This window comes from Crocodylus porosus, unplaced genomic scaffold (genome assembly GCF_001723895.1).
Source record: "Crocodylus porosus isolate Cpor-Errol unplaced genomic scaffold, CroPor_comp1, whole genome shotgun sequence".
Lineage (NCBI taxonomy): Eukaryota > Metazoa > Chordata > Crocodylia > Crocodylidae > Crocodylus > Crocodylus porosus.
The window spans coordinates 31,987,450-31,997,833 of NW_017728918.1; positions in this window are offsets into that span (position 1 = coordinate 31,987,450).

The window sequence follows — 10,384 nt, forward strand, 5'->3', positions numbered from 1 at the left end:
TTAACATTAAAAAACACCCCACAAAAATCATTTGTAGGAACCTTCAAGATATATTTGTTTCTTTCTTTTTAATGTTACTTTTAAGAAGAATGGAAGTGTGAATTGTAGGAGGGGAAGTGCTCCCTGGGGAGGAGGTAGGAATGGAAAGATCTGTAAAAGATGAGAAGAGAAATAACTTTTTTCATCCTTTCAAGCTGTCATATCCAACTACACGCACCCATTACACATTTATCTCAAGCACCCTACAGTTGGGCTGTAGGTTGCGTTTTAAGGGATTTTAGAAAAATCTCATATCTGTCAGAGATAAAAGTCTTAGCAAATCCCTATATTTGTGAAAATTGCTTATTTTGTTTAACAAAACCCCCACTATTTTCCTTTTATTGTCACTAAGGCTATGAAGGCAAATAATATCTGTTTAAGTATAAGGCGAAAAGTATAAAGATCAACTGTCCAGCTCATCCAGAACATTGTGTGACTGATCCCAGAGCACTGGGCATTTGTAACATGATGCTTGAAACTATCAGTTTTTAGAGCTGACAGTAAGTACACAGATAAAAATATATATTTTTAAAGCACTTCATGTTTTGTTCTTTCTTTGATGACTAAAGTGTTCAAGTTTTAAAGTGAGCTTGAATATTCCTGAAAAATGCTAAATTGTTGATGCTAAAAGAAGAGAATTAAACTCTTCTTAGCCAGTTTTGGGTCTTGGTCCCCAAACTTTCAACCACTGTAAGCATGGCAAAATTATTAAAATGTTTGAAAAGGGCAGGAAGGTACTCATGATGAATATGAGTAAAGATTAAGATATTCACAGGTTCGTTTTGTAATAAGCATTAAGAAAAGCCCATTGAATCAGTGGGAACATATACTAGATATTTACAGGTTCAAAATTGTATTTGGGTTGATCTCAACTAAAAATTATGCTAAATTCAAAATTTTTAAAAAGCCCTTTCATTGTTGAGGTAGACTTTGCCACTGTTGTTCCTACTAAACTTGGCTTGACCGATACTCGTACTCATAAAATTAATGAATTGTGTCACCTGTAGTACAAACGAAAAATAAGATGTGAATGGCATTGGTGCATTTGTTATTTGTGCTAGTCCTATTCTCCTTACCTCTAGCACACATTTTTAAATTGTCCCATTTTGCAGAGGAATGTGAAAAAGAGAAGAAGGGATATAGAGTGGATTGAGATCAATGATAAAATTGGGAAAGGACAATCTTTTTAGGATTGCTGTAGAGTTTAGCAACCTCATTTCAGGTGCTGACAGCTTGAAGTTTATGGGTTTGTATTTGGATTTTTGTCTTTGAATTTTTAAATCTCATAATTTAGAGCATCTCCTAGTATATTGATGTTTATATCTTGGAAGTGTAGTCCAACCCTTCCTACCTTCGAGTCTAAATCATATTAAGGCACTATGAGGCAAGTACTCCAAATTACTAAAATACTGGGGGGGGAAAAACTTTAGTAAAATGGAAAACAAAAATAGTTTAAATCAATGACTAAATAAAGTTTGAAATTCTGTAGAAGGTAATACGTTGTCATAATTAGGCAGAACATGGAGTCAAGAAGCGAAGTCCAAAAGCAAGGATATCAGAGTAGGCAGAGGTGCAAGCTGGAAGGCATAGCAAAGCTGTCTATGTCCAGGTGGAGCCCTGTCACCCGGACACTTTCCTGTTCCTATGCAGGGGTTTACATGGAAGGAAGTGAAAGGTCAGCTGACCCTAACCAGCTGCTCCAGTGGGAGGGAGTAGGCAAATGTCTAGGCCCTGATGAAGGTTTCCAGCAGCCACCCAAGCCTGAATAGTCAGCTGAAGAGTGGCAGGCCAGGATGAGCAGCTGTGCTGGGCAGACCAAGGCCACAGCCTGACCTCAGCCAAAATCTCATTAACAGCAGGAAGCCATTATCTGAGTTCATCAAGAGTAACCATGCTAACAACTTTTATGTATCAACTATTTCTAAACTCTTGCTCCCTTTGTGGGAGGGGGCTGCAGTACATGGTGCTTTATTACAGGATCTGTGGTGTGGATGTGGATGCATTTCTAAACGTTACAAAAATCTGCTGCAGTGCTTCTTCCCTGAACCAGTGTGGAAGGGCAGGTGGATGGAGTGGGAGATGTGCGCATAAATCGATTTAAAGAGAATCCATGACTGGTCTGCTTATAAAGGGAACTGCCAAGCTAAGTCATGGATACTCTCCAAATCAATTTGCACATTGCTCCTGCTCATTCCACCTGCCATTTCAGTCAGTGAGGGACTAGCGAAGTGAGAAGAAAATGACACAAAGGATATTTGGAGAACAAGAAAAAGACAAAGGAGAAGAAAAAGTAAAAGGGAGACTGACAAATATGGAATGAAAAGTGAATTGGAAAAGACAAGATCATGGAAAGATCAACTTAAAAAACAGAAATAGCAAAGAGAGAAAAATGACAGTAAATGAAGTTAAAGGAAAGATGGAGGGTGGGAGAAGGTTAGAAATGGTTATGGACTGTAAATACGAAGAGAACCATGATATACTAAAAACCTTTAAAATTGTTCATGGAAATTTCCTTATGTAAAGATGTCCTGATAAATTTGGAGTGCATAGAGAATTGTTGATGTAATGAAATCTCTTTTAGCTTTAAATTTTAGTGTCTACATGAGTCTGCTTAGGCACCATGGTGATATATAACTTAGAAACGTCTGAGCAAGATTAACTCAAAACATTAGATGCAGTTGATTCAGGAATCAATCCTGAGATATAATCCTGTCCCTGCCCTGCTTGCCTGAAAAAGGAAGGACTCCTAAGATATTTTAAGATATCGTAAGATATTTTATCAATCCTGACCCCTTCTATAACCTCTATTGACATTGCAGAACATGGTTTTGCAGTGCCCCAACACAGAAGATTGCTTTGGGGAGGAGGAGATTAATAGATCTGTAACTATCCACCAGCAACCACCACATGGAGATGCATGATAGCTGTGTGAGCTGGCAATGTACTCAGACTTTGCCCTGAGTCCACGATTTGGCAACAGGAAGTATGGAAAAGCTTTTAAAGAGGGAACTAAAATGGGGAACAGAAAACTTAGAAAATCTAGACCTCGCATCCTAGTCTGCAAGCCTGGATGAGAAGTGTCCTATGATATTAAAAGACTTGGCTGACAAATTTCCTAAGCCACAGCCAATTTCTGAAAATTCACAGGGAACTGGGGGGTACCAGAAGACTGGAAAATAGCAAACATGGTATTGCTCGTCAAAACTAGAAGGATCAGCAGTACAGTGATCTGAGAGGAAAGGATGGTTTAAATTTGAGATTGCAAAGACTGGTAGACATTTTGTTTAATTTTACTCTTGGGATTTTCATATAAACAAATACATTGGAAAGAAGATACCGCATGCGTGCAATAAAGTATGGACACTGCATTGTGATATGTGTATTAGTGATGGTTATAATTGGAACAAGTAAGTACAATTCAGCTTTCTTTTTTCATTTCCAATCTAGAAAGGTGGAACATATTGCACTATTGTAGTAGAAGTACAATCTGTTTAAGTGTGTGGGAAGAGAAAAACAATCATCTACTTTCTCTTAGATTATCTCTGATAAATAACGAATAAGACAAAGCTGATGTTAGAAAAGTAATGAGCCATCTTCAAACTTACACAGGAAATAATGTTGATAATGAATGTCTGGAATTTGACATTACATGCAATCTATTTTCAGTTCAACTTGCAGTACTTGCACTAATGAAGGCTTATTCTCCAAAACACTTGCTCCATATGAAATCTCATTATGTTGCACTATTTTCTACTAGTTCCCCAATATACACATATATGCATGTATGTTTTTGACTAAAATAAATTTAATATTGCTCCCAGAAAAATATTATACTACCATACTATACATCCTACTGCAGTACTTCAGGGTCTCATTGGATTTTCATCCAGGAGCATAGTAGTGATGCTGTTCAAGCCCAAAGCTACAGAATAGTATGACTTGATGTTTGAAGAGCGTGCAACCAGCCTTTTTAAGAAACAGTAGGTAGATGGAGCCATTGATCCTTGTAATGATCCACTTTTTTTATTAAAATTGTTTAATCTGAATAAAATGGAAACGAAGTTGTTAAGCATTGGAACAGATTACCTAGAGATGTTGTGAAATCTTTCTTGGAAGGTTCCTGCTTAAGAGCAGGTTAGACCAGATGTTAGCAACATTCTGGTGGCCCTGAATTACCATGCTTGGGTCCAGTGTGGACTGATACTAGGACCCAGCATCCCCTTTTTATGCCTGCTGCTGCTACTTTTCACTGCTCCATGGCATTGGCATACTACAACATAGGCGGAGCCCCCTGCTGAGTCACCAAAGCCCCCAATGCACCTGAGTTTGGCCTGCAAGCCGTATGTTGCTGAGCCCTGTGTTAGACAAGCACTTGTGTGGAATGGTTTAGAAAGGGATGATCCTGCCTTGAGCAGGGGTTTGAATTCAATGTTTTCTTGAGGGTCCTTCCAGCCCCATTTTTCTGTCATTCTATGAATAGGTTGTTTGCAAAAGTACAAATGAAAGCTTTATCTTCATAAGATCGGTTTAATCCTTTGCAAAACAAATACAGAGAACCTCTCAACAGCTGTCCTGACCATACTGTCAGAGCCCTGAATGACAACAATTTGGATTCAGTTTGCTAGCAGGGTGCGTTTCAGATCTCTGTTCTAATCTCCTCCTATTTTTCAGTGTTAGGATGGTTTGAATTACTTCCTGTGGCTTAGGGAAACTTTCAGAGTCGACTACAATTTTCTGTTTTGGCCCAGGGTCATGTATTGTCTGACAGAGTAGAATGCTGTGATTCTGTTTTTAAGTCTTCGTACTGCTGCATTAAGGCAACATGGTTTCTGCTTCTGAGTCTGAAACCTCCGGGCTTAGTTCAGAGTTTAAAGTCTGTGGATTTTTGGACTGGCCATCACCATGAATTCAAAGGGAGAGGGAGCTAAATGTTCCCTGACGGACATATCTGTGCACACACGCTCGCACTTCCATAAGAAAACTGAGTCAGCTGGAGAGAACAAGGGAATAATTGTTATGCTGCTCCCTCTGCTGCTGCCTGCAAGGAGAGATGGGGTGCAAGGAGGAAGCTACCTGAGGTTATTAAGATTAATACTGCTAAAGATTCCAATCAGCTCACATGAGGCTGCTTCTCAAGCCTGTCAAACGCCTGCTGCCTTTTCTGAATCAGACAGGGCCACATTGATTTGGAGTTTCCCATCAGAGATTACTGTGATTTATGGCTTTTGGTGCACTGATAGATGTGCTTAGTTTGTGTGTTTGCAAAATAATTAAATCAGAATAAATTCACTGGACTTGATTTCTTTGTTTTCCCTTGCCACCACAGGAGGATACGATTTTGGATAAGGAGCTCTTCCTCAGAGATCTGTCCCTTGGGGAAAACAAGCAGTGTCTGTACCATCACAGTCCCTGTGGATTTTGCAAAAGGAGGAGGTTTAGTTTGTTGTCAGGGTTGTGAGCTGTCATCTGTGGAAGCTAACCGACCCGATCAGAGTGGCGACAGTAGGCACCCAGTGCTTCTACTGGGTTTGTGCCAGAGGCTGGCAGCACTCGCTTGCTTAGGGAGGGATAATGCCAGCCTGGCAAGGTAATGATCACAGTTCAGAGTTTGAATGTTGACTAGTTTTTGTTTTACATTTATTACTAGCACATTTTGGTCAGACAGAGAGAGAGAGATCTAAACTCTAAGATTTTCTGTCTTCATCAGTACTAAAAAGCTGTGGAAAGATAATACACTTAGCTTAAGCTGGAGGGGGAACAGATTTTTACCATTAGTAATTTATGCTAAAATTTGACTACCAAACTGAAGAGCCGCCATATTTACTCAGATCCAAGAAGGGTTTTCCCCTGTCAACAAAGCAGATAAAAAAGCCTCATTTTGAGTACTGGTCCAAGGGAGAGAGGTCTCAGTGGAGGGAGTCTGGGGGAGACCAGAGTCGGGGTGGGAGGCTCACAGGGGAAACAGCACAATGGGGGGCAAGGGGCTGAAAGGGGAAGACCCATATTGTGTGGCTTATAGAGACCATGAAGGAGACCATATGGCCTTTTTTTCCTGCTGCCCCTTCTCCCTACACCCCTCTCCGCCCCTATGCTCCTCCCACCCCAGGCTGCTTCTCTTCAGCTCTGACTCTGGTCCCTCATCCTGGAGCTACTTCTGCCTGGCTGCTACTGCTGACTGCCCTGGATCTAGAGCCACTGCAAAAAAAAGTAAGCTGCAGGGGGAGCACAGGGTAGACTAGCAGTGTGTGGGGAGGGGGCGGCGCAAGGAATGGAGGACAGGCAAGGAGGGCAAGGGGCAGGGGGGTAAGAGGGTCTGGCCCTTTTGCCCTCTACTATGCTGCTTTCCCTGCCACAGTTCGGGAGAAGAAGTGGGGTGCAGGGAGGATGAATTTAAGATAATTTTCCAATAACTCTATTCTACACCTGGAAAATTATAACAAATATATAGAATATAATTATTGTGGGGGTTGTCTTACATTCAAAGCCATCCTGGATTCTGGTAAATATGCATGATTAAACCATCCCAGCCAAGTATCTTCCTTATCTGCTTTTGAGAGTTTCCAAGCATGGAGACTCCACAACTTCTCTAGGTCATGTGTTCTAATGTGTGACCACCCTCGCAGAAAGTTCCTTCTAATTTCCAGGCTAAATTTCTCCTGCTGTAGCTTGAGGCTCTTGCTCCTAGTCCTGTCCCCTTCAGCCACAGTGAAAAGCTCATCTCCATCCTCTCTAATCACCCTTCAAGTATTTGAAGACAGTTATCAAATCCCCTTAGTCTTCTCTTCTCCAGGCTAAATAATTCTTAGTTCTTTCAACCTGTCTTCATAAGTCTTCCTCTGAGGCCTCTAATAATTTTTCTTGTCCTGCACTGGACTCTTTTCAAACTGTCCACATCTTTTTTGAAGTATAGGGCCAAAAACTGAACACAGTACTCTGGGTGCAGCCTGGTAACTTTCCTTAGGCCTGGAACTAAGGAAACGTAGGCCTGAAAGACCACACTTCACGTGGTTTTCATAGGTTAGAGCAGTGGTCTCCAAAGTGGGGTGCATGCACCCAAGGGGTTGCACAAGACAATCCATTGGGGTGCGGGGAGAAAAAAATTAGAATTTCTATTTATATTTATATAAATATACGTATATTGGGGGTGCATGCTCAAAAATTTTTACTGGTGGGGTGCGCGATCAAAAAAGTTTGGAGACTACTGCATTAGAGAACAGAACAGCATATGGCAAACCCATGTGGCCTGTCCTTTTACTGCCACTACTGTGAGAACCGTGTTAATATTGCATAATTTAAACAATGAAGTTATGATTTTTAAAGGTTCAAATGATAGTAAAATATTTACATAATTAAATTATGCAACTATTTAATCAATAAAGAGATCCATTATAGGAACTGATGTCCCTGCTGTGCCTTCAGAAGACTGTATCATCGCATGTTCAACAAGCATTTCATTAGAACTGTAAGTTCCTAGTATATAGGCTGTGGTAATCCCAACTCTTCTCTGTGGCTGTGAAGTTTGGGTGACCTACAGGGACCTCCTGAAAAGCCTGGAATGCCATCACCAGTGCTACCTCTGGAACATCTTTGGCATAAAATGGGAAGATCGTTGCACAAATGCCAGTGTCCTTACTGATGCTAACACCATCAGCAAGGAAGCATTGATCATTCAACATCAGCTACGGCAGACAGAGTATTGCCTGATGTACATTTACCAAAACAACTGCTATACTCCCAACTCAGTCAAGGACCAAGGACACTGGGGAGCAGAGGAAACGCTTCAAGGGCACCTTTGAGGTGAACTTTAAGAAGTGTGGCAGTGACATCACAAATTGGGAAAAACTAGCCTAGGAGAGGGCTACAAGGCAACGCCTTGTGGGAGAAGATACATGTGGCTTTGAGGAAAAGCATCTTGCCCTGGAGGCAGAAAAATGATACAAATAGAAGGAAAGGAAACAAACAAGAAATTTGCAGTTCAACCCTCCGTTTAACCACAACCTGTGGAATTTGCCAGAAAGTCTCTGGCTCTTTTTAGCCATCAACGGACTCATCAACAACCCTTTTCTTAACCCATGGGAGGCATCACCAATGACAGCATGACATTTCATTATGATATTAAAAAAAGGGTAGAATTTTTAGCATAGCTGCATACCATTCTCATGTTATTGGAAAGATGTGTTTGAGTACATGGTTCCAACCCTTGCCTGCTGAGACCTCTGCCCGTTGTGTGGAGGGTGAGGGCAGCTCTGGATACTCTGTGTTTAGCATATTCTCTAAAGGACATTTCACAAGAAGCTTGAAAGTAAGGTGGGGCAAGAGCAGCTTCCAGGAAAGGAATCAAAACAGATTTAAAAGACTAGTTGTGACTTCTTCCTACAATCAAGGCAATACTTGGGCAGGATGCAATAAAAAAGAGGTTGCAGATCAGTTTATATTAAAGCAACTGTGTCATGATTCCTACCAGCAAGCCTTCCATCAGTAACCTCTACAGACCTCACAATCAGGCAGGCACGGGTCTTGGATGGAAATGTAAGGAAATTTACGGAAAGTAGTGTTGGCGACAGATTTTTCTGAGTTGCCTGCACCTATAATGAAGCACTGCTCTTTTGTAGTGCTTTTATTATATGCCATCTAATCCTTCTTGGCCATATAAATAGCCACAGTTTGTCTTTATATGGTTTCTGTTTTTCCTACCAACTGACTTCTAGCAAATTATGAATTGTTATTTTTCTGGAGTAGACAAGGCCTCTGAACCAGTACAAACAAGATTCTAGAGACTATACTGCTGAGATGGAAGTCCTCTTAATAATGTGGAAAGTCCTCCTAATAATACAGGAAAGCTTTGTACAAGTAGGGAACTTACCCTCAGGATTAAAACCAAATTCAAATTTAGTTGCATCTTGCTAAAATCCCCTCTAAAATTTAAACACAATAAGTTATTCTTCACTTCCTCAGTTAAAACAGTTGTGTAGTGTGGCTACTGTTATTAAAGAAAACTACTGGAGTCTTTGCCAAGATTGATCCATGTTATTGGTGGATGAAGCAATTCCTGTATATGATAATACTAGTAATATATAAATGAGTTTGGGATTCATTAGCATCCAAAACATGGGATAAATGACAGTTCTGATGAGGGAGGCAAGGATTTCTTTGGGTGATATCTTTTACTGAACCAACTGCAGTTCTCAGAGAGGCAAAATATGCAAGAAGTGAATAAAGTTGGAGTACAGTATTTGCTAATTAGACAAAAAGATTGAATTCCTCCATATATTGTAACTAGGTTTTGGGGAAAGCAAATGCAAATTTAAACAAGCTATGGCAACTCAGTCCATAGAGTGTTAACAGCCAAGGAGAACAACACATTGACCTTATTTGCAGCTACTCATGCATCATGTGTAAGAACGCTTGTCATAGCATAACGATTTAAGATCAGGCCAGGCCAATATTTCTTGGTTCTTCCTCCACAGTCTAGGCAGTTTCCCTTATATGTAGTATGGGAAGCTGTAGGTGTATCTGGTGAAAAATGGCAGTGCTTGAGAGGTGCCCTTTGCTACAAATCCAGCATCACTCGCTTTTGTTTTTCCCATGGAGAAGAATTTGCAAAGTCACAGCTAGGTGGTTGAAGTCACCGTGAATTTTTTAAGTTTTGGCACAAAGGTTCTTTTTTTCTTTTTTAGAGTTAGTCAAGTAGTTGATTATAAAACTAATATTTTAATATCACTGTAATTAGCATAGAGAACCCTTATGTTTTTCTAACTATCCTGTCTATTTGTTAAAGGATTTATGTTTGCTATTTCTTTGTACCAGAATTACTGTAAATTAAACCTGCATTTTTTTATTCAAAAGAAATATTTTTATTCAGTCATCAAATTTACACTATTATAATAATCACAGAAACTATTACTAACCCCAGACATTTGAATACCTTAATTTACCTCTCATCTTTTCATAGTACACTTTTTATCTGAGGCATAAATGCCTTTAAATTCTGGGTCATTCATATATTCCAGGCTTTGCTGTAATCACAGTTACAAAATGGCTTCCCTGGTAACTTTTCAGGGATTAAGGGTTTTCTGAAAATGTCTCCTATTCTTCTGAATTTTTCCATATTTGTTCTTAGGTTGAGTTTGCTTGTTTGGGGAGAGTATGGGATAAAGTGAGAAATAGCTGAGAAAAAATTGAATTCTCCCAACATACTTACAGATGGCTGTTTCATAGATTCGTAGATTCATAGATGCTAGGGTCGGAAGGGATCTCAATAGATCATAGAGTCCGACCCCCTGCATAAGCAGGAAAGAGTGCTGGGCCTACATTACCCCAGCTAGATACACATCTAGCCTTCGCT